At 46.1% G+C, this 23,835-nt stretch overlaps 1 protein-coding gene across 4 annotated transcripts in view; it reads right to left on the bottom strand.

The window, feature by feature from the left end:
* The window catches only part of PTPRA (protein tyrosine phosphatase receptor type A), a 127,663-nt gene that overhangs the window by 75,657 nt on the left and 28,171 nt on the right, over window positions 1–23,835 (bottom strand). The window lies entirely within an intron of this gene.

Genomic DNA, 23,835 nt, shown 5'->3' with positions numbered 1-23,835 from the left:
TTGTCCAAAGACTCGCCATCTCAAATCAGTTCAAAAAAAGGAAAATACAAAATACGAGCTGGCCACACCATTGGTTTGAACAGTTTCTGCCGCTAAGAAGGGAATACAGCAAGATTAACAAGTTCAATAAAGTTATTCTTCACTGTTTTATTTCCCCTTAAAGCATAAGACCAATTTGGTTTTGTTTCCATCCCAAACAGTTTCTCGGGGAGCACAACGCGGGGACCGGGCGTGCGAAGCTGCCCCAGCCCCTGCCAGTTCCGAGTTCATGGCACAAGGCACTGATCTGCCTCGCTACGGCAATTCCTGTAATTCAAGTCCAGCAAACAATTCCCAGTCTGAAAATGGGACAGCATCCAATCGTTATCTCCTTTCTTGTAATAAAGAATTTAAAAAATCCAGCCTATTTACTCTACCTGCCTATTTACTGCACTGGCAGTAGCACGGCGCAGGCATGACAGCAACAAACGCCGGCAGTTCTTGCAGTTTTGCCTGTTGATGTTTCTCCTTTCATCCGAGCAAAAAGCATGTCAAAGCTAAATGAGCAATCAAAAGCAAAGAAAGCATCTGGCTGCTTCCCCAACAACTGAACAAGGCAGCAGTTTGCAGGAGGTAAAGCTTTCCTGGGCTTGGAATCAAGGCAACTCGTTTTATGGTTGGCCTCGATATCTTTAATGTCTTTTCCAACCTAAAGGATTCTACGATTCCAGCACGCGGTCACCTTAATTTTGGTGCCGATGCTTCCATACATCCTCACTAATGTTTCTGAGCACCACTCATCTGTACTAAACCACTCGAGGATTTCCATCCCCCAAAATCATTTATTAAAGACCAAAGAAATAATCACTTTCCATGTAGCCGCACTAATTGTGGACCCAGTCCACCCTGAATTAAAACAGTGCAGACACCAAGCCCTGGCCAAACACACGAACCCGGCGTACCACGCACAAACTTACGTTGAAAGGGTTTTGTTTGAATGGTTTCGCTCGCCGCGACACACCTGATAAGAGCCTGCAGCCCCGACACACCCAGAGATAAACCAGATGGGTTCAAATCTTCAAACCCCAATTACGCATCCTGAACGGGGAGGGGGGAAACAAATACAGAAAACACGCCGTGCGTAACAAGACCATTTCCCTTGGCAAATCTTTCCGCTTTCCCTTCCTCGCCGTAGCTGCGTGCACGCGTAGAAATAGTTCCCTGGCATTTTTCGAGCTACCTTCTGGCTCCGCTCCCGTGGACGGGCTGCGGGGCTGATGCCCGAGTCCCGGCGCAGCACCACGTCCAGGAACACCCGGCAATCTTCTGCTGGTGCTTGCAAAAATTTAGGTCTTGCTGTTTCTTAAGAATACTGGAAGACGCAAGGAGATAGGGGCAAAGCTGTTTGAAAAGAAGCAACTTCTCCAAATTGAAGTGATGTCGTTGGGGAAAAAAAAAAAGCAAACCAGGCATGCCGAGGTGGCCACCGACTCCAAGAGCTACGTCTCGGGAAGTCAGCAGATGCACAACTGTATGAGAGGCGTTCATCAGTGATGATTTGATAGTCAAATATCGGCATATGGGCCAATATGAATGTAAGTAGATAGGTAAACAAGCTTTGACCCTACCTGAACGCATCTTGGGAGGGCACATCAGTCTCTCTGAGCTCCGTGCCGGGGACGCGAGAGCTGCTGAACGCATCGTACACAGGGCAACGCGCAGCCTGGTCGCTGAGGTCTCATTTCTAACCCAGCAAAACATTTGCAACCTTTTTATTCCTCTTCCTCTTTTGACTTCCTTAATGAATAAACGTACTTATGAAGCGGGGGGGGGGGGGAAACCCAAACATTTGCACGACTCAGATGGCCTCTGTGCAGCCCGGGTTTGCCAGGAGAGCTTGGAAGAGAACGTGAGCAGCACAACGGGGACAGGAGCCGCCACGGGGCAGGTGGTGTAGCAGAACCACACACGCTCCTACGAGGGCAATTTCTGCCGGTGCTGGCTCTGTTTTCGGGACGGCGTGCTAACCCGAGCCACTCAAGGAACAGCGCTGTCGGGACACAGAGCTTGTTTGCAGGAGGCCTGGCCGTATCCTATATATTTTGGGAGTGAACGAATGCAGCGAGCTGGCATTTGTGCTTCTCCAAAGGTTTTGGGAAAACCCCCCCACATCCCCATCATGCTGTTGGCTTGCCACATCTTGAATTCACGAACTTCTATGTCTGACCAAGGGAATACGCGGGCTACTCCTTCCCCACACGCTAGCCCGCTAGGGCAAACACAGCTACGTGCCGTGTTGCCACCACCTGCTCTGCTCCCCAGTGCAAAGCACCACGATGGAAACCTCCTCATTCCTGCCAAGAGAGGTTTCAGTTTCATGACCCACACATTGGGTTTTCCTGTCCATCAATTCACCAAAGCCCAGCCCAAAGACTCCTAAGTCACCAGGCAGAGCTTTATCCGCTGGAAGGCGACCGGGAGCTGTTTTTAAAGCAGATCCACGCGATGCAGCTTGTGTGATGGAGTCACGCTCCCGCGCACGCCGGCGGCGGAGTTGGGGCAGGGACTTCAGCAACCCTTCAGGAAACAACCCAAGAAACAAGCTCCAGCCAGATTTCTAAAAATGGTTCTAGCATCAGACAGCGATAGGATGTTCTTCATTCCTCTGCACAGATGGATTTCTGAGCTTCGGATATAAATACAACATTGTTGTAGCTGGGATATTGTGCTTTTCTCCTCCGGGTCGCAAGTTCAGAGCTACAGCATGTCACGCTGCTCAAAAAACAACGGCTCCTTTATGGCTCTCCTGAACGCTTGGATTCCCCAGCACCTTTCTGTGTTGGGATCAGAGTTAATGCAACAGCCCTGGCCCCTCTTTGACAGCCGGTGCTCTGTGTCGTGAGATCTGTCATCGGTTATCAGGATGCCCCGTTACACTCCTTTGCAGCACCCCGACCTGGTCCTGCTCCAGTTGAACATCAAATAAAACCTCGGCAGACGGCAGTAGTGCAGAATAAAGCTTCTACAAAAGTGAAAGCTGAATGTGGAGGGGAAAAATCAAGCTGCAGCAGCAGAGACCAAAGGAAAACGGGTTTTCGCTGGTGGCACTGGCACTGCACCACTTCAGCACGTTCATGGAAGAGTTTCACCTCCAGGCTTAACTATCAGGCTCTGATTTCGCTGTCAAAATAAAGTTTGCGAATAAATCCACTCAATTTTATATAGAAAAAGGAACTATCAACTTTGGTTTTTGCTTATATTTATTTATAAATGGCTTGAGACAACACACATCCATGTATGACAGGGGTTGCCCCAGCAGCAACTCTAAAAAGACAAGGGACTGACTCTTTGCACGCTGCAAAACCCGGTTTTTATTTCTTGTGGATTGCTCAGCGCTTTGCACCAAAAATAATGCCAGCTCTGTTGCAACTTTTAGGCTGGATGAAACTCAGAGGTTTGACACCCCCCCCCTGCTTCTTCCAAACACCACCAAAGTCCATGGGGACTCAAAGGACCTAAGGATCAGGAGAATTAGGGTGCAAAATCTTTACCTGCATCAGGTTTGAAAGCATTATGCATCTTGTTAAAGGTGCTATTACATTACAAAGGGGTTATAGAGCAAGTTTTTGGAGATGCAGCCCTGGAGGAGCCACCTCCTGGTCCATACCACCCATATTCCCCCAGACCCAAGAGTTTTGCTAGAGCTGTTGATGTTTCTGTTGGGGGGATACTGTGGATGGCAGGACAAAACCTGCAGGACTCATCATGCCGGCAGCAGGATCCCTGTGACGCCACACGAGCAGTCCTACCATGGGAATTTGGTAACCTTTGGACATACTGGAGATGGAAACTGGAGCCAAAAGTCATGGACGAGACCTCCTCATGGATGGAAAATCTTTGACCGAGTTGTGGTGCCAGATGTTGCGTGCAGCTGTGGGGCTTTGCTTTAATCCATCACCGTGATGTCCCGTAGTCTTCAGATGACCGAACGCAAGAGGGTTCGGTTTTCTTCTGGGTTTTTTTTTGTTTCATTAGTGGAGACCCTGCTCCAGCAGTAGAATAAGTCATTCGGTTCTCTGGACATCCTCTCCATACCACCGTATTCTTTGTTTAAAAATACAAAATGCTGCTTTAAATGGTTGAGTTTGTTGTTTTATTTAAACACACACATTTTCAGTTCAAATTTGCTCACGTCCTTCACCTAAGTGAAAGCAAGCCTCCAACCAGGACTGCCTCCCCACACAGATACCACGTTCCTACCTTAGCTACCAGGATTTGTTTGATATGATTCATTAGCTAAGCTTTAAATAAATAAATTAGCAACAAAGGCACCAAGTACTCAGACCCCCTCCACCATCCTCAGTATTAGTACTTCAAACTCTGAAACCCTGGTGCAGACAAATTTGAAGGTCTCTAAGTTGTAAGTGGGATCAAGCGCTGGACTAGATACGGCTTTAGGCAGCCGGCGCAGGTCTCAGCATCACACCCGTCAGGCTGGGATGCCCTGTGCTCGTCACCAGAAGGAACTCCGACCCGTGGAAAGGCAACTCGGAGGCTCCTGCCCCTTCCACTGGCCAAACCTGCGGAGGGAGGGCGTGCAGGAAGCACGAGGGTGACGGATTAAACAGCTGATTTGTATGGAAGAGGTTTCTCTGGCGGGGCTAAATGTGGTTTCCCTCCCCATAGATCATGCTCGTTGCTGCATTAGGCACCAAGGAAGTGAAACCTGTTTCTGCAGATCATATGATGGTCAGGCACTTGGTCCTGAGAGGATCTTCCAGGAGCAGCAGGAGGCACTGGGCAAGAGCAGGAGCCTGGCTTTGCCTCTAAGCCCAAGTGTAGCCAAGGCACACCGCTTCTGACGGAGACCCTGGGCAGTGAAAGTTATCCCGGCTGCCGCAGGGTCCACGACAGCGTCAGAAGACCCTGTGTGTTGATGGGTCCGACCTACCAGAAGCATCAGCTGCAACAGGCGTTAGTAAGGCAGGCTACAATGAAATATCTAAATTTAACTCTTGAGATACATGGCTGCTCCTTCCCAAATCCCAGACTTTTCACAAGCCTAAGGAAAACCAAAGAAATCCATCTACCACTTCTTAGGGAAGGTACATGCTCCAGGTAAGACAGTCTCCTGGGAAAAAGGAGATTAATATTCTTTTTCTATTTCCACTACTGGCCTGCAGCATTAACAAAACTAAATTGTTCTCCCCTAATCTATCCCCATTTCCCTTACCATCCTAAACCTTGTCTATTCAAATGAAGGTGTTGCTGCAGAAACTTTCACCGGTGGCAAAGTAATAATCTACAAGCAAGTGTACACACGGGGTTTGACTCTGCATACATGTAAATCAACAGCTAGCAAAGCTTCCAGCATTTCCAGGGTACAGGTTTTGCAGCAGCTCCAGCTGGGACGAAGTGCACTTGCGTTCCCACAATACCATAACAAAACAAAATTGAGACAATCTCGTCTCTGATACTTGAAGCATTAGCAGATTCTTTCTCTTATTTTCCTTCTAATAAACGAGATAATGATTTTCAGGGCCTTTTCCCTGATCTGAACAGTTGTTTCTCCAATGTTGTTGATACACGCAATAAACTGGAAGCTCTCTCTATATACGCTGTTTATTCTGGTTGAATTTAGTTAGGAAACTGTCATACTTCTGAGCACGTAAGTGCCAGCAAAAACTGAGAATAAGAAAACAGAATTCAAGTGCCAAGACGTTACGGGTATCGTAAAGATGCAGAAGAATTTCTAGGCTGAATAAGGGTAAAAACTGTGTTCAGAGGGAGATCCCCACTTCCACGCAGGATGGGGAAGCTCTGAGAAGGCAGGTGAGGGGGAAAAGGACCTTCTTGAGCTGGGCAGAAATATTCTGGATTATCTCAAATGACATACTGCAGCCACAAAAGCTTTCTAGAGGACTAAGAAGGTGATGCACACATACGCACACACATTCAAAGCTGTTCTTTCCCTCTAAGGCTGTATCATTTAAACAGGAGAGCGACAGTGGCTCAGAAACCCTGCACGCTCCTAAAGAGTTAAAACGTAGTTATGGAGACTGGCACGATTAAAATTCTGGTAGAGTATATTTAAATTGCAGGGAAAGAGGAGCTTGTCCAACTGGATAGTCAGACCGCAAGTTCCCCCAAATAGGGCTTTGATTTTCCAACACAACACCCAAAATCCTCTTCTGCTTTTATAAAACACATGTGGAATCACGCTCCCTGTTGCGCAACACGGCTTGAGGAATAATTCCAGGCATGTAGGTATAAACCGGAGGTCATCGCTCTGGAAGGGCTGAGAATTTCACCGACAACAGAGACAGAAGCCAAGCCTGGGCCCCGGTGGCAATGCTGCCCTGAGAGCTACCCGCAGCGGCAACATCTACTGACACAAGGTCGCTGGTGGCTTCCATCAAGCACAGCACTGAATGATAAAGAAATATGAGAAATTATCTGAGAAAAACATTGAAAGCAAGCAGCTTTTGTGGTCCATACAACCAAACCAGGACTCCTTTACTGGACTCACACCGTTCTCCCTTTTCCAGGCAGTACTTTTGGGGTGCGAGGTCAGCCTTGTCTGAGGAGTCAACTCAGAGACGGGACGCTGTCCACGCGTTTTGTGTCCACGCAGCCCGTTACAAGGAGCTCAGCTCACCTTCGAGGGTTTCTTCCAAATGCCTAATTTTCATAAAGGAGTCCTCCATTCACTGAGCCTTCTCTGAAATATATTGCTGCCCAAAAGCCACCTCTTCCAATTTTCATATCCTGGCATTTCCCTCACGTTGCTCTAGCACTTCCAATACTCACCACTGCTTTGACGCCTTTTCTTTTCTCAAGTCCGCTGTTTTTGCCAGCCTTATTTTAAAAAAGTGCTGCCAGGGTGAAATAAAACCTGCATGCATTTTGCTTAGCCTGCGACGAGCAGGTCAGCACTGGGAGGGGAGATCTCTCCGCGGCAAAAGGCATCCTTGGTGCAGATGTCACCACGTGCTTTAGGTGTGCAACCAGATTAACATCTGAATACAGCGTACACGGGAGTCCTCAGTTATTACTTCTGGAGGGGACTACGCACCATCGTGTCCCTTCTCCAATACGCAGGGCTGCAGTTTAAAGCTGGTTTTACCAGACTTAGTCTAGAAAACGTGTATGGGATCCAGATTTGGATTATTTTCATAAGGAAAATAACCTGAGTCCTGGTGCAGATCAGAACACAGAGACATGGGGCGCTTGAAACCATCCTGCCCTTCGCTATCTGCGCCTAAACCATCCCTTCCGACGCTGGTGGTTTTATTTTGCTATGTCTAAGGCCACACCTCAGACAAGCAAAAATGATTGTGCAAAAATAATTGCACACGGGTACGTCCGTACATCAACAAACCGAGCTGCGCAGTCACCGCTCCAGAGCTGACACAGGAACGATTCCGCAGCTTTATCCCACGCGTTCATTTTAAAAGCATCTGTTGATTGACAGGAGCCAGTTCAAAGGACTCACAGGAAAGCAAGGGTAGAAGAGGCTGAGAACAAGGCTGCCACTCCACTCCCGACAGCAGAAAGCAGCACACACCAACCACGAGCTGCTTTTGTTTTACATCTCAAAAAAAAACTAATCCACCATCACTTGCTCTAGGACTGACACCTGCCTCTGCAAGTGGCAGGGCTAAAAACCAAACTGCATCTTTGCTAAAAACCAGACTTCGTGGGGCTTAAATCTTGCAAAGAGGCTTTTGTTTTTAAAAAAAAAAAAAAAAGAAAAAAAAGAATGTCACGATAATAACATTTTGACACAAAGCTAATCCCAGAAGCAAAAGCCTCCTCAGGATGCCGTTGGAGGTCAAAGGACTATTAAGCATCTGAAAACTCAGCAGGTGGCATTAAGGGACACGAAGGGATGCTGCAGGGGTGCGGGCTGGGAAGATCTCAGCCGTACCCTGATACCACCCGCTCGGGGCACGTCCTCAGCACCCCGTTGGGTCCCCGAGCCTCGGCGATGCTTTCGGAGAGGAAAGGCAAGCGGCCCCGACGGCGGAGCCTCGCCGAGCCGGGCTGCGCAGTAACCAGTAGCAACTGTGCCTAATCCCGAGACAAAACTGCCGGGGCTCATTCGTACCCACCTCACGTGCTGAGTCGAGTCTGTGCAGGGCCACCACTACCGCATTTTTTTTTTTTTTTTTTTCAGCTTAAGCTTAGTTTTAGAACAGTTGTGTTTGGTTTTTTTTTTTTTTAGTAAGCGTATTTAAATCAGTTTTTACACAGATGCAGTTTTCATAGATGAGGTTGGGGTCAGCTTCAGCCTAAAGGATGCACAAAAGCTTTTTCCTCTGCATATTCACTGTACAAAATACATTTATTTCAGTGCTTTATTTCCATAGTATTAGAGAAATTACCAAGAGAGAAGCTGTTCTAGTGCTGACATTCTTGCTTTTTTGAAAGAATTACAAGAAAGAACAGAAAAATCATGTTGCAAAGGATGAAAACAGCAGTTGCTCTGCCCCATACGCAGGTGACAGCACTGAAAAGCCGCCTAATTGCCAAAATGATGCTGGTACCACATCACCCGTTAGGTGCATTGAAATCAATGAATGTCGAGACCAGAAGCAAAAAAAAAATTAAAATCTTAGAAATACGTATTTTCTACCGAAGTTTCAAAAGAGGCGAGTGACCAGACACGTGGGCTAATGACCTGGGACCAAATTTCACCAAGTTGCTAATCCAGATTTTTGGTAGCTTCTTCAACACATTTTTATTTTTAATTCTAATTTAGCTGATTCTAAGTTGAGAAAGCCAAAGATTAAACGAAGACAGAAAAGCTTTTCCCTCCTGCTTTTGATCTACGAATACAATGGAGGTGGGAGAGACCCAGGCGCACATGGAAAGACAAAGAAAAACTTGAGGTATGTGGTAGCTCCACAAATACACATATATTTGTCCCTTTTTCTCTCCGGGCATGCTCAGCTACCAGCACCAGGCAAGGCAGAGAACTTAGCAGCTTTCCAGCATCTCCAAGGAGGCCAGGCAGAAGAGAAAGCCAGGCTTTTCGGAGGACCACACAGTAGGACACGAAACAAGGGGCAGAAGGTGAAACAAGAGATGTTGAAACTGTAGGAAGGAGCTTTTTCCACTGTGAGGTCAGGCAAGCAGGGCAACGAGTTGCCCGGAGAAGTTGTGCAATCTCCATCCTTGAAGGTTTTCAAGACCTGGCTGGATAAAGCCCTGAGCAGCCTGGTCCAGCCTCACGGCTGACCCTGCTTGGAGCTGGAGGTTGGATGGAGACCTCCTGGGTCATCATTTAGCCACCCGAACCACCCTGTGAGCCTGTCTTCCCAGCTCTCCCATCAGCAATGAAAGCTTGTGTCACAAAGTCAGCATGTCACGCTACAAACACACGAAAATTGGGATGACAGAATTATTTTATTCTGTGTAAAAATGGGTATACAAGAGGACGGAGGTCCCAACACCTCATTTAAGAGACATCCCAGTGCCACGATGTTGAAAACCTTCTAGATAATGACCTGAAGTCCTCCTTTTCGGTATCACCCCTTTCGTAAGATTCCCCTCCAAACAGCCTGCCGCCTCCCCGGCCAGCCTGGGGGAGATGTTATTCTTCTGGAAAAAAGAAAAAAATAAAAAAAAAATCCCCTCGATTATTTATGCCGCTCTTTGAACAACACCAGCTATTGTCAGAGAGCATTTTACTGCTCTGAATGTCACATTGAGAGTCTGGTCATGCCAGTAGGAAAGCCTGCCGCTGCCACGTCCCAGCATAAAACGCTTTATTCAAAGCGCCCGGAGTCCAGCGCTGGGCACAACCTAAAAGGAAGCCGGTGGGTGTGACGGCCACATTTTGTACAATGATATGAAAAGAAGCAGGCAAGGGTGCTTGATTATATTTTTTTTTTTTTTTTTTTGGATGTAAGGTAGAAAAACTACAAGGAGCATCGTGCAGATCTAGGTGAGGCTGAGTGACAGAAAGTTTTGCCTCGATATTGCTCCAGAGGAATTGCCCGGACAAGCGTGGGGGTGAGCGAAGCTGGAGACCTTCCCAGCAGGGCCCAGGGAGAAAGCAAGGAGGGAACTTTCGCTGTTGAGAAAACCAGGCTGGCTCAGCAGACAAGAAACCCGTTTCCTGCCTGATTGCGACTGTATGAAGGGAAACGGGGCTCTGGAGGCAACCGTGCAAACAAAGCACAGCTACCTTCAGCTCCCACCAGGCAGGAGCAAGAGCTTGGGAGCGCCCCAAAACCTCCAAGCCACTAGAAATATTTAAAAAAAAAAAAAAGAAAGAAAGAAAAAAAAAGTTAAAAAGCCGCAACAGGGCCGTTTCCACAGTGTGTTACGTTACAAAGCAAAACTGGCCGGGTTGCAATCTTCCTCTGCCGCACCCCGAATGCCAGGTTTCAGGTTACTTCACCCGACGTACCTGCAAGAATTTTCTCTGAAGCGCGTTATTTCTACCGTCTCGGATAACACCTAGCTCTTACAGCCAGCCTTTAATCTGCAGATCTTCAAAATGTCCTGCAAAGAAAGCAAGTGTCATTTCCTTCCCCCTCCCACACCCCCGTGTGCCGACGAGGAAGTTATAACCCAAGCGAAATAATAAATATCACCCAGCGAAAAGGGAACGCAGTTAGCAATAGGAAAGCCAGCGTCCCCGTGTTACTCTAACCTACAGGGTCCATCCTTCCAGCCTCCGACTCAGGAAACAGCTTTTCATCGCCCGGTATCGAAGCTCCTCCCAGTTTTGGCATCTCCACCTCTTCTGCCTGCAGAACTAGTTTAAACGCTGAGGGTTTGGGTTTTTGGTTTTTTTTAAACCAATCTGTGGATATTTGCACTGTATCCAGCAATGGCGCTCACAGCTTTTCCAGCTGCTGTTGTGCATCTCGCGGGTCTGTTTACCATCAGCTGTAATCCTGGATTTATCGCTTCGTCTTCCTGATAACTCCCCCACGGCTGCTCCCTCAAAGCCCAGAAATCCAGTTTAGCACCCTTCGCAAGGGAACCTCCGGGCATTTTGCAAGCTGTATCGGTTTATCTCCCCCACGATCTCAATTCACCATGAAAATATTTGGTGAAACCTATTAGAAGCTTTCTTGATATAGGTGCATAGACTCTACCGCTACTTCTGCCCACACAGTTTTCTCTAACATCTAAAAATAAAGCAAAGGCAAGCTGCTTTTTTTTTCCCCCCCAAAAATACAACCCTATACTGCTCAGTGCTGCTGTTCCCATTATCTTTGAGGTCCCCGTGAATTTTTCCAGCGACGACACCACGCTGCTGTATAAACCTCTTGATTCATGCAAAATTGGATTCCTTTTCCACCCGTTTTATGAGCAAAGGGTTTCTCTTCTCCTTTAGCTGTAGCCTGGCGATTAACGGCCTAACGACTGAAACCCCACGCCGCCAAAAGACCCGCGCGTTGCCGTCCTGAAGCAGTCCTTTGCTAAACGCTGCACAAAAGCCTTCAGAGGATGAGAACATCAAAGGGCATCAGAAGTACAGGCAGCTTCGAGGTATGTAACATCACCACATAGAACAGAGCGAGCTACACGCAACCATCACCTTCAGAACTTTCTTTTTTTACGATACTGCCTTTTATTCTCAATTTTAAACAGCAGCAGCAGGGAGAGGGACTTCCCTGCCATCATCGACGAGGCCGGTGGCAAGGTGACACAATCCGCCGTGCCGTACCCTGGAGGTACCAGTGCCTCCTGAGCCATGGGGTGGAGAGATGAAGAGAAAGGCTTTCAACGCCAGAAGGCAGCTCTCTGTGCCAGGCAGGAGCATGCGGAGTTCAGTCAGGGAAGGGCCGAGAGGTCCAGAGGACCTGCACCCCACAGCTCTCACCTACCACCTCTCGCACACCGCACATCTTCTTCCATGTAGTCGGTTTATTCCACGTTTAACAGCGGCACGGGGGAAGGCAGCTGGGGCTGAGTCCATTCGTTCAGGTTGAACCCCAAAGTCAAGAATGGTAGGGTTGTACCTAGACGTTGAAACAACGGCATTTTCAGAGAAGTCATGAGTCTCCCCCCTAAAAAAAGTCGCATTATTTCCACGGGGGCTCCACGCTGCCTGAAGGCCTGGGCAGTGCTGCACTCAAACTGATACAAGAGCACGGGTGCAACCCTGAAGGCACGTGTTGTAGCAGCAGGGCAGAGGGTCTGTCCACATCCTCGTCGAGATGGTCTGCAGAGCCCTGAACAGGCTGTCCCTGAATGCTGCCATCCAACCCCTGTCCCAGGGGGCAAAACCAGGGGAAAACTGCTTCCCTCTACTTTCCCCCATGCACAACACAGAGCAGAGGTCCCAACCGGGGTGAAGACAGGACTGAGGACACAGCGATGGCTGGGATGCCTAACCAGGAGTGGGGCCAGCAGGTCGAAGGAGGGGATTCTCCCCATATACTCCACTTCCCATCTGGAGCACCGCATCCAGCTCTGGGGTCCCCAGCACGGACCTGTTAGAGGAGGCCACAAAGATGATCCGAGGGCTGGAGCACCTCTGCTATGGAGACAGGCTGAGAGAGTTGGGCTTGTTCAGCCTGGAGAAGAGAAGGCTCCAGGGAGACCTTAGAGCCCCTTCCAGTCCCTACAGGGGCTCCAGGAAAGCTGGAGAGGGGCTGGTGACAAGGGCAGGGAGTGACAGGCCAAGGGGAATGGCCTGAAGCTGCAGGAGGGGAGATGGAGATGAGATGGGAGGCAGAAATCCTTCCCTGTGAGGGTGCTGAGGCCCTGGCCCAGGTTGCCCAGGGAAGCTGTGGCTGCCCCTGGCTCCCTGGCAGTGTTCAAGGCCAGGTTGGATGGGGCTTTGGGCAACCTGGGCTAGTGGAGGGTGTCCCTGCCCATGGCAGGGGGTGGCACTGGATGGGCTGTGAGGTCCCTTCCCACTCAAACCTTGTTGTGATTCTGTGACTGGAGCCACGTCATCTCCATGCCCAGGACAAACAGAAACTGAGCTCCGGTGTTGACAAACCTTTAAGTCAAGGGCCGTTGGATACATTTGACCCTGCTCACAAGTTGTCTTCTCCTGCGTGAAAGGAGGCCAGAGCAAGCCCTAGGCAGCAACATCACTTAATAGCGAAGAGCTCCCAGCTTCCTCCCAGGCACCCAGGCTGGAGAAATTAAAAAGGATTTAAAGCAGATGACGGAGTTTTTAAAAGATAATCCATTCCTCATGAAATCTTAACGGGTTGGTATTTTTAAGCCACGCAGTACTCAGCCTTCCCCAAACAACTCTAGGTGACAAACACAGAAAGCACAAGGCAGCCCACGTCCCGTTGGTGTATGGCGCAATGCTTTTCCTAATCAAATAGTATTATCAAGCTGATGTAATACCGATCAAGAGAGAACTTAATTTTCTCCCACTCAACCCTTCCCCATTGCCACTGGGGTTCGTTTTGGCGTACGTTATTTTCACGCAGGCAGAAAGTAATTACAGGAAAGCAATCATGGGGCTGTATTTTTTAAATTTAGTAAAATATTCATGACCAATCTCTTTTTTTTTCACTATTTTTCACGTCCAGCTACTACGTGCACTGGGCCTACGACCCCACCGCACCATGGATGAGATACCTTCTCCTTCAGTCTGAAATCCAGACATCAGACCTTCCTGAAATCAGCACCGCTTGAACGCTGTGCCTGTAACTGCAATCTCAGGAACAGAATTCTACGAAAACAAAGCTTTTTGGGTAAAGAAAAACTGTGTCTCCTTTGGTCATTGAATAACCTGTCATACACGCTTTATGCACTTAGGGAAACCACCCAGGTAATACACACCTTTCTGCTCTTATAAAAAATTGCCGGATGAGAAACCACCACAAAAGACCACTCGCTAAATTTGTTGAAAGTATTTTAACACTAAAATCCAAACTGGATTTGGACCGCAAGTTTCTCCCTACTCTGAAAATGAAAATTTAATCTACCAGATTTAGTTAAGTAAAACAGAGAAACTATTATATGTGCAGGAAAATTCCAGCGTAAGTATTTCGAAGTTGTGTTAAATGACAAATGAGCAGGCTTGGTGCTGAGTCAAGGTATGTCCATATAACGACCATCACCATCAGACCATGATGTCATGCCCATCATGGGGATTTTTTTTGAAAGTTCAACTCCTGCAGGTAGTTTAAATTGAAGATAGGAAGGTTTCTAGGGTTAAAAAAAAAAAAGCTACAATTTTAAAATACTCAACGTATACAATTGACTTGGGTGAATGTTGCAGGAACCGGTCTCAGTGAAGGCACAAAACCTTCATTCCTATCTTTCCTTGGGCTTGCACCACCGCTGCTGATCACGCGTCCTGCTGAGAAGCTATTTCAACCCAGCTCTCTCCACAAGCCTCAAAAAAGGATTTCATTGCACCAAACACCAAGGCAAAGAGAAAGAATGACTTAAAAATCCAAATAAAGCTCTTTTCTTTTTTTCTTTTTTTTTTAACTGTGTAATTGAGAATAACAAACATATCTGTGGTTTACAGAGGAGGCAATAAATTAAAGCTACAGTCACAAATCAGACCAAAAAAAGATACTTATGTCATTCAATCCACCACCCCAGGACGGCTGCGGCCCCATGGGATGCTTCTCAGTTTTGTGAAAGACTCAGAGTCCTGAACTGAGGAAGTACAACATGAAGAGCACTCTCCAAAGGTTTTTTTTTTTCTTTTTTTTCTTTCTTATAAAATTAAGCCAGCCCTCTGGTGCTTCCTGAGTACAGCCTCTTCGGTCTGGTTGCAGGAAAAGCAAATGGTCTTCAGCAAATAAGCTTTTTATTTGGGAACTGAGCACACCATTTAAAAAAAAAAAAAAAAAAAAAAGAAGTTTGATCCTTGGCAAAATGGTTGCCTGTGTTTCTTCTGCAACTGCCCGAAGAAAATGGCTACGACGTTTCAGTTTACAGAAAAAGAAACTGGCACTTAATATCCTTTTAACTTTAAATGAGTGCAAAAAAGATGCATTTCAACCCTTTAGGAAGCTGAGGAACCCAGCAAGCGAACTTCCCCTCCGATAAAGGCTACAGCAGAATGGTCCCATGAGATCCCCCAGCAGCAGCAGGACCTGACCCTGGAGATAGCAGTAATTCTCCTCACCTTCTGCTCCTCTCACCAGACACTGCAGAATTAAAAAAAGAAAGTCATTCTCCTATTTTTTTGATTTTTCATTGGGCTGTACCCCTCAAACAATACTCAGAATGCACAGTGTGCCTATTTCCATAACTTTGGTGAGCAAAAGTATTTTGGGAGTGGTCACAAAACAAAACAAGTTGAGGGTTTGGGGTTTTTTTTTTTTATATTTTGAGTTTGGTATTTTGTATAAGACCTGCAGCCAGACATATCCCAACTCACGGAAGTCAGTGGGGGCAAAAAAAGCCCTGTAACCACATACCCATGGACTTTACACTAGTTTCCACCGCATTTCCAAGAAATTCCAGCATAATTTTGCACTGCAGAAAAGAGAAATTTAGAGTGAATTAAAGTCATCACGTCAGAGGTGAGTTTCTGCGAACAAATAGATCATAAATAGTTCCTGTGCCTCAGCTGAAGTCCACCAGACACCCCTCCAAGAGGGGGTTTGCTTTCAGAGCAAGTCCATCCATTAGGACCCTCAGGACTTTCCAACATGGTACGAGGAGGAGAAAACACCAAAGCTTAAGCGACCGAGCTTTTCAGCGGGTAAATCCAAGACTTGGGCGAGCTCGGCTGATTTAGGCTGTGCTGTAGCCATCTCCCTACACCACAGATGTGACAACAGTACAATAGCACGAATAATTTTTGTTACTCAGTCCCTACTGAACGACAGCATTCAGAGTCTAAATTAAGAACACGAAAACGATTAACATTACCATTAACCTCAGCCCCACCCTAATTGCACTACATAAAAGCATACGTAACAACTACAAAGATAACATTGTGTGTCATAAATATCACACACAGGAATACAGCAGTCACAGCATTTGTTTCCTGACCCGGGAATGCTGCTATAATTGTAGTGTATTGTGCTTACGGAGGATTTAGATTTGGAAGTTGGTTGCCGACAGCCCTTGTTTGCTATAAATTCCCATCAGGCTCTTAAAACTCTTCAGGTTCCCAATCAACGCCGTGTCAACACGCTGCTCTGAGTTCTGCACCATGCAGTTCGGCAGGAATTTCATGTTCTCGGTGGAAACAAATCAAGATCATCCCGGGGATGTAGAAGCTAGATGTGGAGATGTGAAGCAATTAGAGCAAAAGTTGCGTGTTTGGGATTTTTGATGCACATTTCACAGCTAAGGGCATCTAAACTAAAACCATCTTCGCTCTTGGAAGCCCTCCATCCAAGTCAAGAGGACAGATATTCAGGAGAGCATTTCAGTTTTAAGTAATTCAGCTATTACATCAGGCATAATTCCAAGGTTTGCCATTTCGAACCTGGACAGCCTCCAGTGGCTGGTGTGAAATTACTCAAATTCACAGAAACCACCGCACCCTCTTGGACAGGCGCTCTGTCCAGGGCATTTTCCCCTCCTGGTGGAAGCCATCCTTGCAAGCGAAATTCTCCCAAGTATTCCCCCACCTCTTTCTAGAGAGAAAATTTAAACTGCCCAGATTACAAATTTGAGGAGTGTAAATGGTACCTTCCTTTCGGTGAGCCTCTAATGACGTAGTACCTGACAAACCCACTCGTTTTTGGAGTCCTGTTTTTACAAAGTGGTCTTTCATCTCAGTGCAGCCTTCACCATTCCAGGTAACGCTGATATCACCTTTTAGCTCTAAATGTTTTTCTACTGAGTGTAGAGAAGGTTAGAAGTGACACTTTCATTCATATTGATATTTTTCAATTAAAACTAACAGGTGACAGTGACCCGAACAGACAGCGCTGGAGAAGGGTTCTCCAAAGTGAAAATATCAATGTTTTTGATGCCCCTGAGTGAAATCATAAACGGTTAGCATCTCACTTGTATCCCCATGATAACCTGCTGGCTTAGGTCTCTTCTCGGTTTCAGCTTCACTTTCTCCCCAGGAAGAACAATCATTTCCACATCAATCCCTCCTCCTTCCTTACTTATGGTTTTTTATAAATTATATAGAGGATTTCATTTTCTGGGCCATTTCCCTGAAAGTCATCAAGTTGGGCTTTTTCTCCTGCCGCTGGCAGTTGTGCTCTAGCTGTGATACCGGCTGTTTGCCAAGGTCCCTGCAAGGCTCAGCCTGAGAAGAAGACCAACCAGCCTCCCAGAAAGGTTTCAAGGGTAAAGCTGAACCCTGGCCATTCTCTAACGGCTCGGCACTTAACGATAAATACCTCCCTCATTAGTATGCTGAGCTACATTAGTTCTGCTGCTTACAGTGGTGAAGCATTAAAGCAGGGCTGAATCTTCAATTTCACAGTTTGCAACGTGATGCATTAGATACTCGTGGGTCTCCAGGCACGGGGCGCTGACGGCATTACACAGAGGTTTAGATGTGTGAGGTACTGCTGGTAAATCTGCTAATGCTCGTAAAAGAGGCAGTGTGTGCCTCTGAGTGAACGGAGATGAAGTCATCTGTACGTACAAGACGGGTCAACGTGGCAAAGGGGCGAAACGACTGCCCAGTATCACACGTGAGGATTTGGTAATACCATGACCTCAACTGGGCAGTTCGCATCATCCTACAAATCAAATATTGGCATCATCCTACAAATCAAATATGGATTATCTAGTGGCAAGCAAGAAGCAAATTTACACTGCGGACTCTCCATCAAGCCTGTGAAGTCTCATGATCTCTCCGCTCAATCTCCCTGCTACTCAATCTTCACAGAACTGACAAGATTTGAAGACTGTGAAGTTTCTCAAACGTGGCTGAAATTGCTCAAGGGTTCAAAAGGTTACGTGGGACAGAGGGGCTGATAAATGCAGACTGTGTCCTGTTACCACTCTCCTACGTTTAGGAAACTAAGCTTAAAAACACAACACTACTCACCCTTACGTGAAAACTATGAATGACATTCTTATCACTACAGTTGTACCCATACCTATCAAATATTAGCAATTTAGCTATATTTTTGCACCAAGAACTCTTTGCTCCCCAGTGAACACTAGCAATACCTCAGCCCTGATGATGAGATCAGAATAAGACCAGCCAAGACTAGGGAATGCTTCCTTGTATTCAAAGTTCAAGCAGAAAGGTGTTGGGGATAGCAAATTGTTTACTCAAACGAGGACTTGCAGTAGGATTCTTCAATGCATATGTAGCGTTATGGCTTTAGAGGCACTGCGTAGACTAATCAAACAGAATAATGATCTCATAGTGAAGTGTTGAGCTGGAATTAAAGAGATTAATGTTTGGGTCCCAGCTCTAGAAGTTCTCACCCTTGGGGAAGTCATATCAACTCCTGCATCTTGCCTCTCCTTTCCACAAAACCTCCTTTGAATTACTGATTGCAGAACCTGAGTGAAGATGCCAGAGGGAAAGACGATTCCAAAGACTTTTTATTATTATTATTTTTCCCTTAATACTCACTATGAGGCACTGTCTTGTTTTATTCATGATTCTTTGAAGAAAGATCTTCCATCTCAAGGGAATAAAAATAATTATGTGTTATCTTTTGAATAATATCACATGCTTCTACTGGTGAAGCACAATTCTGTACTCATGTGAACACACCAGAAAACGTGCAGCACAATTTCACGTAACAACGTGTTTGATAGTACTTTGTAACAACATGTTTGTAGACCCAAAGGCTAGGTCAGGCAAAATTCCGAAGTTCGCAGAGTACTTTTTGGCCTAAATTCACACAGGCACAAGAAATACTGTCCCATACAGTTTTGTGTATTTTGTGATCTCCTATTGCTAAATCCCTAAAGACTTTGGTTCTTCTACAGTTAAAGCAAAGCTCTTCCTTTTGTTTCTCAAGCTCACATCATACGTAGCGAGCCATTTAACCATCATGATGGATTTCTAATTCTGCTACTCCCCACCAGCTCACCTGTAAACCCCAGAGTGTCCAACATCTGGCATTTGGGATATTTGGTCATATCCCAATTCTTCTGTAAACCAGTGAGATATCCAAGACTTCTTGGAATGTGGCTTTTTGTGAAGGCTCTTTGGAGAAGTTCATTAAGTTCAAAGTCAGGCTAGCAACCTCACCGTTGCCCAAAACACAAAATACAGGCCAGATTTTGGTCAGGATTAAATGAAAGGGGAAAGTCTGTGAAAGTTCAGTCACATGTCAAAATGCTTTTTTTGGGGTTTTGTTTTTTTTTTTTCAATCTAAGTCCAAAACTTACGTTGAATCCAAATTTGTGCTGTGTAGTTTAAGGAGCAAGGGTAGGGTTCCTTCACCATGAAAGGCTACATATAGCACACAGCCAAGTGATGTAAAGAAGAATTTGCAATGAGAAGATAACTGTGTTTCAATAATGAGATTCATGTCATCCATTATCCAAAAGCCGCCATGGTCTGACACCAGCAATAGGTGACAGTCTCAACTGAGACAATAATGACCACAGCAACCCAACTTTCCCCTCCACGCTCAGCCTGAAATTGCACTGGGAGGCCTCAGAAATCCCACAAGATTTCAACCAATCTCCAATTGCCTTGAAAGCATAATTAACTTCAATTGTCTTTTGATTTTATCTCTGTTTTCTCAGGTTCTAGGCTATTTGGGAACGCACTCCGTGTACGTACATGTGAGTATGAACACCGGTGCATGCACATACTTGTCTGGAGTTACCAACTTCCCAGTGTATCTGCTTTTCTCAGGGCCTCCTCGGAGAACAAAAGTCAGGGAGGAAGCTTAACCTTTGGGAAATTCTCCTTCTTATCCTGTACAGTCACCAATAAAAGGATTTCTGCTCCCACTGCACCTTGCTGATATGGATGAGCTCAAACCAAGGGAGTATTCAAGCTCAGCTTGGCTCTGCTAGGCTCAGCTCTCCACTTCCCCAGTGTTTTCTGACAAATTGCTCTCACAGGGATTTCAAAATAAGATGCTGACATGGCCTTTACAGTAAGGAAGATATTTTACTTCCCTTCTCCACATAAATTGTAAAGTTTCCTGAAAAACAGAAGCACAGGATTCAGAGAAAGTGATGGAGAATGTATACAGAAAAAAGACCAAGGAAAGTCTGACCCAGGCTAAAGACTAATCGACACCACAGGCTACTTCCACAGCTCTGTCCATTTTTCATTTATTCTTCTCAAGCTCCCCAGCAGCAGCTGGGGCAACAGGAACCAAATTTCCAAACGTTTCTGCTGTCTGCGTGGTCATACACCCCAAGATGTGAGCACATCACTTGCCTTCTAGGAACTGCAGCAAGCGAGTTCCCCCTCCTCCTTCCGTGTCCTGCTGTATATTGTGAGCCTCTAAGTCTCTACGTGATGGGGAACTGAGAGTATTTTGGGGGAATTTAAAGGCAAATAATAATGAGCAGTGTTCATTATTTTTCTGTTTCACTGCAGCAGCATTTATTCCTACTGAAGAAATCGGTGCTGGATCTAGTCAGAGATGACATATCTACTCCCTCCTCTCCCCTTCTGCCCAAAAAGATTTATCAGAAAAAAATAGGTTTTAGTCAATCGAGGGTTTGGGTGAGTCACAGGCAGGCAGGTGACCTACACTACCGTTCTCTCTTACGGACTAAGAGGTCATGCGAGCAGCAAGACTACATATCAGGGAGGGCAAACCTGGAAGAAGAACATCAGCTTTAAGAAAAATTAATGACCCTGCAGAGTAGGTTCAGCACTAGTTTGATTCAGAAAAATAAAGTGGGTGTAGCTAAAGGGCTAGAGAGTTGTTTCACTCTCAAAAAACTTTCCTGTTCAGTGGAAAATTCAGCTCGCTACGAAGTCAGATGAAGTTTCTGAGCCAGCTACGAAGTTTCTGAGCCAGCCCAGGCAGGGGTTCACCTATACACCCAAAGGAGAAAGGCCAAGAACAAGGCATCCAAACATGCGGCCTTGCCAAAACCTCAGTGGTTTTATCATCTAGAGTTCAAATCAAGACCTCCCGTCCTGCTGTTCGCACTACACGCGGAAGAGTTTCCAAGAAACGTCTCTTGGCAATAATCCCAAAAACGCAGCTTCCGACCCGCTGCTGGGAGCGCAGCCACTGCGCACGGCGGCGGCTTCTCGGCAGATTTTGAAAGCTGAAAGTTCTACGAAGCCGCCCCCGTGCCGCATCCTTTACTGCTAGCACAGCACCGAAACAGCACGGCTTTTTCAAACAATGCCCTCGATTTCTCTAAACACAACTGTTTAGGCAAGCCTAAGGCAAGCCCCGTGGCCTAAGGCTCGGGGAGAAGATGAGCTCACCCTTGATCTCATTGCATGTTTTGCACGTCGTCAGGGACATTTCCCCCCTACCCTTCCTGTAAACCAGTTGGGATTGTGAAAATAATTAAGGTGGAAAAACCTGGGCTGACCCAATCAATGCTTGGTGAAACTGTCCTATCCAGTAAGGTAAGCTGGGACAGACGCCAAAGCCCTGGAAGAGCAGGCAGTAATGAGTCAGTGCAATCACCCCTGGCTAGGAAAGGCAGGATCCCCACTCATGCTCTTTGGGAGAGGTGGCAATGTTTGCTAGTGGGTCTTTTTCTTCCTCCCACCCTCCTTCCCCTCCTCCAGTAATGTCGTGTTTTCAGTTCAGTCAGTTTTGATTTGGGACCACTGCGACCTCTACTCAGAGGTGCCATCAGAGCTGGGAGCACTAAGATGTCTGGGATCCCAAGGTTTCCAGTTACACATGCAGAATCTTTTAGGATATAATCGAGGTTTCAGATCTAAACTTCGAAGTCTTCTTGCCTGTGTTCTGCAAATGCGAGCTCCCCGGTCTGCCACCAGTATACCCCGTGATAAATCTGAGCTAGAATAAATCTGCGGCATTGCTGAAACGGCTGACAAAATGAGGACAGTAACTTCTGACAAGTGAATGTGACCTGTGAAAACAAAGCCTAGAAAGCTAGCAACACATCTGAGTGGATTGCTAATGCATTAGTTTTCTCCCACATAATCCAAATCTGAATGCTTTGGACTTGTAATCTGAATCATTAAGTGATGTTTAATGAAACACTTTAAAAAGCCACCTATAAAAGCACAAAAGGGTGCTCAAGCCCTTCCAGCTGACATCAGCTATTTCATAACCCCAGTTTTAGAGAGAAAAACCGCTCAGCCCAAAATGCCTTTCCAGTAGCCCACAAGAGCCTCACAGTATGATGGCCATCTCCGGCACCCCAGCATCCAGCTCCGCACCTTGCCTAGCAGCCCACACTACCTGCAACAGAACAAGTCCCATGGGCTTAGCTGTGGACTTTGCTGTCTTATTCCGAAAGGATTCCGCTGCGGAAGGAAAGCGCTGTTGGACTGTTTCACTCCAGAGTCACATCTGCATTTGGCTTCATCACGTGAGACAAACCACTCTCACGCAAGCAATTCTGTTGAGACCGTTTACGGTGGCCAGTCAAATCAGACAGCATTGGCCACAGTGAAGCAGGAGCCCACGGCCGCTTTTTTTGAGAAAGCTACTGCCTGAGCGCAGGCAGCATCTTTATCCTGCATATTCACTGGATTACAATCGGACCTGTGTTATTTTGGCAGATATATGAACATATTCAGTCTCTTGCTTCTTTAAAAAGGCTTTTCTTATACAAGCAAAACCAGAATATTAAATGGAGTTTAGGCTATTAATGTTTACAGCGTGCATCATAGGCAAATTTCTTGTGTGTCTTGGACTTCAGTCTCATTGTACTTAAGCCTTTTCTGGGATCAGCTATGGAGAAAGCATGCACCAAAGACAAAGCCCTTCTTCTAAGACAGTTGGACACTTCTCAGTAAATTAGTGGGATTAATTCAGCTGTTGACCTCAATAGCAGTTTTCCCCAAATCAAAAAGTGAGCCAAGCAGACTAAAAAATGCACGTAGCAAAACACAACATGAAATTCAGTTTAGCGCATACATACACACACGCATTAACAGATCTGCAACTCACTGCTAAGTGTCACACAAATTCAAAGGGAAGCATTTAGTCATCCATAAAAGTTACGATTGACTTCAGCTTGGCACAGAGGTATCACACCAGGTTTGCAAAGAGTTCAAAGAATTTTTATATGAAACCATAAACTGGTCAAGTTTGTGAGGCACGCAGTATCAGCAGGACCCTACGTGCAAATTTTAAGGAAATATCAAACCACATATACAAATTTCATCTCCGGACAGGGTGAATCTGTGAAAGCCACAGCAACAAGAAACACTTTAAAAAAAGACCTCATTTATAAAAATCACCAGGTTTCACACACACATCTCAATTTGCTATTCTAGCAATACCATCCTAGCATCAAGCCCATTTTGGTTGGAATGAGTCCTTTGAAATACTGAACAAGAAATCTCACAGTAAGATTTTTATTTTTTTTTAAAAAGCATTCCTCAATATTTTCCTGAAGTCAGACCATGGGAAGAACCTCGACCAGAACAACTGCCCACAAACTCCCTGCTGAATGTTGTTAGTTAATTCACTAACGTTCCTTCTTACACCATAACCTTCTTTCTTGGATTCCATGACCTTCCTTTCCTCAAAAAGACTCTGCATTTCTTCTTTCCCCTTCCTTAATAAATCACTCATACCAGAATTATGCACCCATCTGTGCCAAGGTAATAGCAGAGGTCAGTGTATTTCAACCTAATATTGGTTTGTATAACCCAGAAAACAAAAAGCCTTAAGAAAAGCCCTCTTCCAAATAGTGCAAATATCGATACCCAAAGTCTTCATGCCTCACAACACAAACTAAAAGTTTCAAAAATGAGAGATTCTTTCAAGTAAATAAAGAGAAAATACTGGATTCATCAAAGTCGGCATCAAAACAAAGGCAACCCCCTCGTCTAAGACGACCACACTCATTAAGACCAAA

This window comes from Balearica regulorum, chromosome 4, assembly GCF_011004875.1.
Source record: "Balearica regulorum gibbericeps isolate bBalReg1 chromosome 4, bBalReg1.pri, whole genome shotgun sequence".
In the NCBI taxonomy this organism is placed as follows: Eukaryota; Metazoa; Chordata; class Aves; order Gruiformes; family Gruidae; genus Balearica; species Balearica regulorum.
This window is presented reverse-complemented; position numbering and strand designations above follow the sequence as displayed.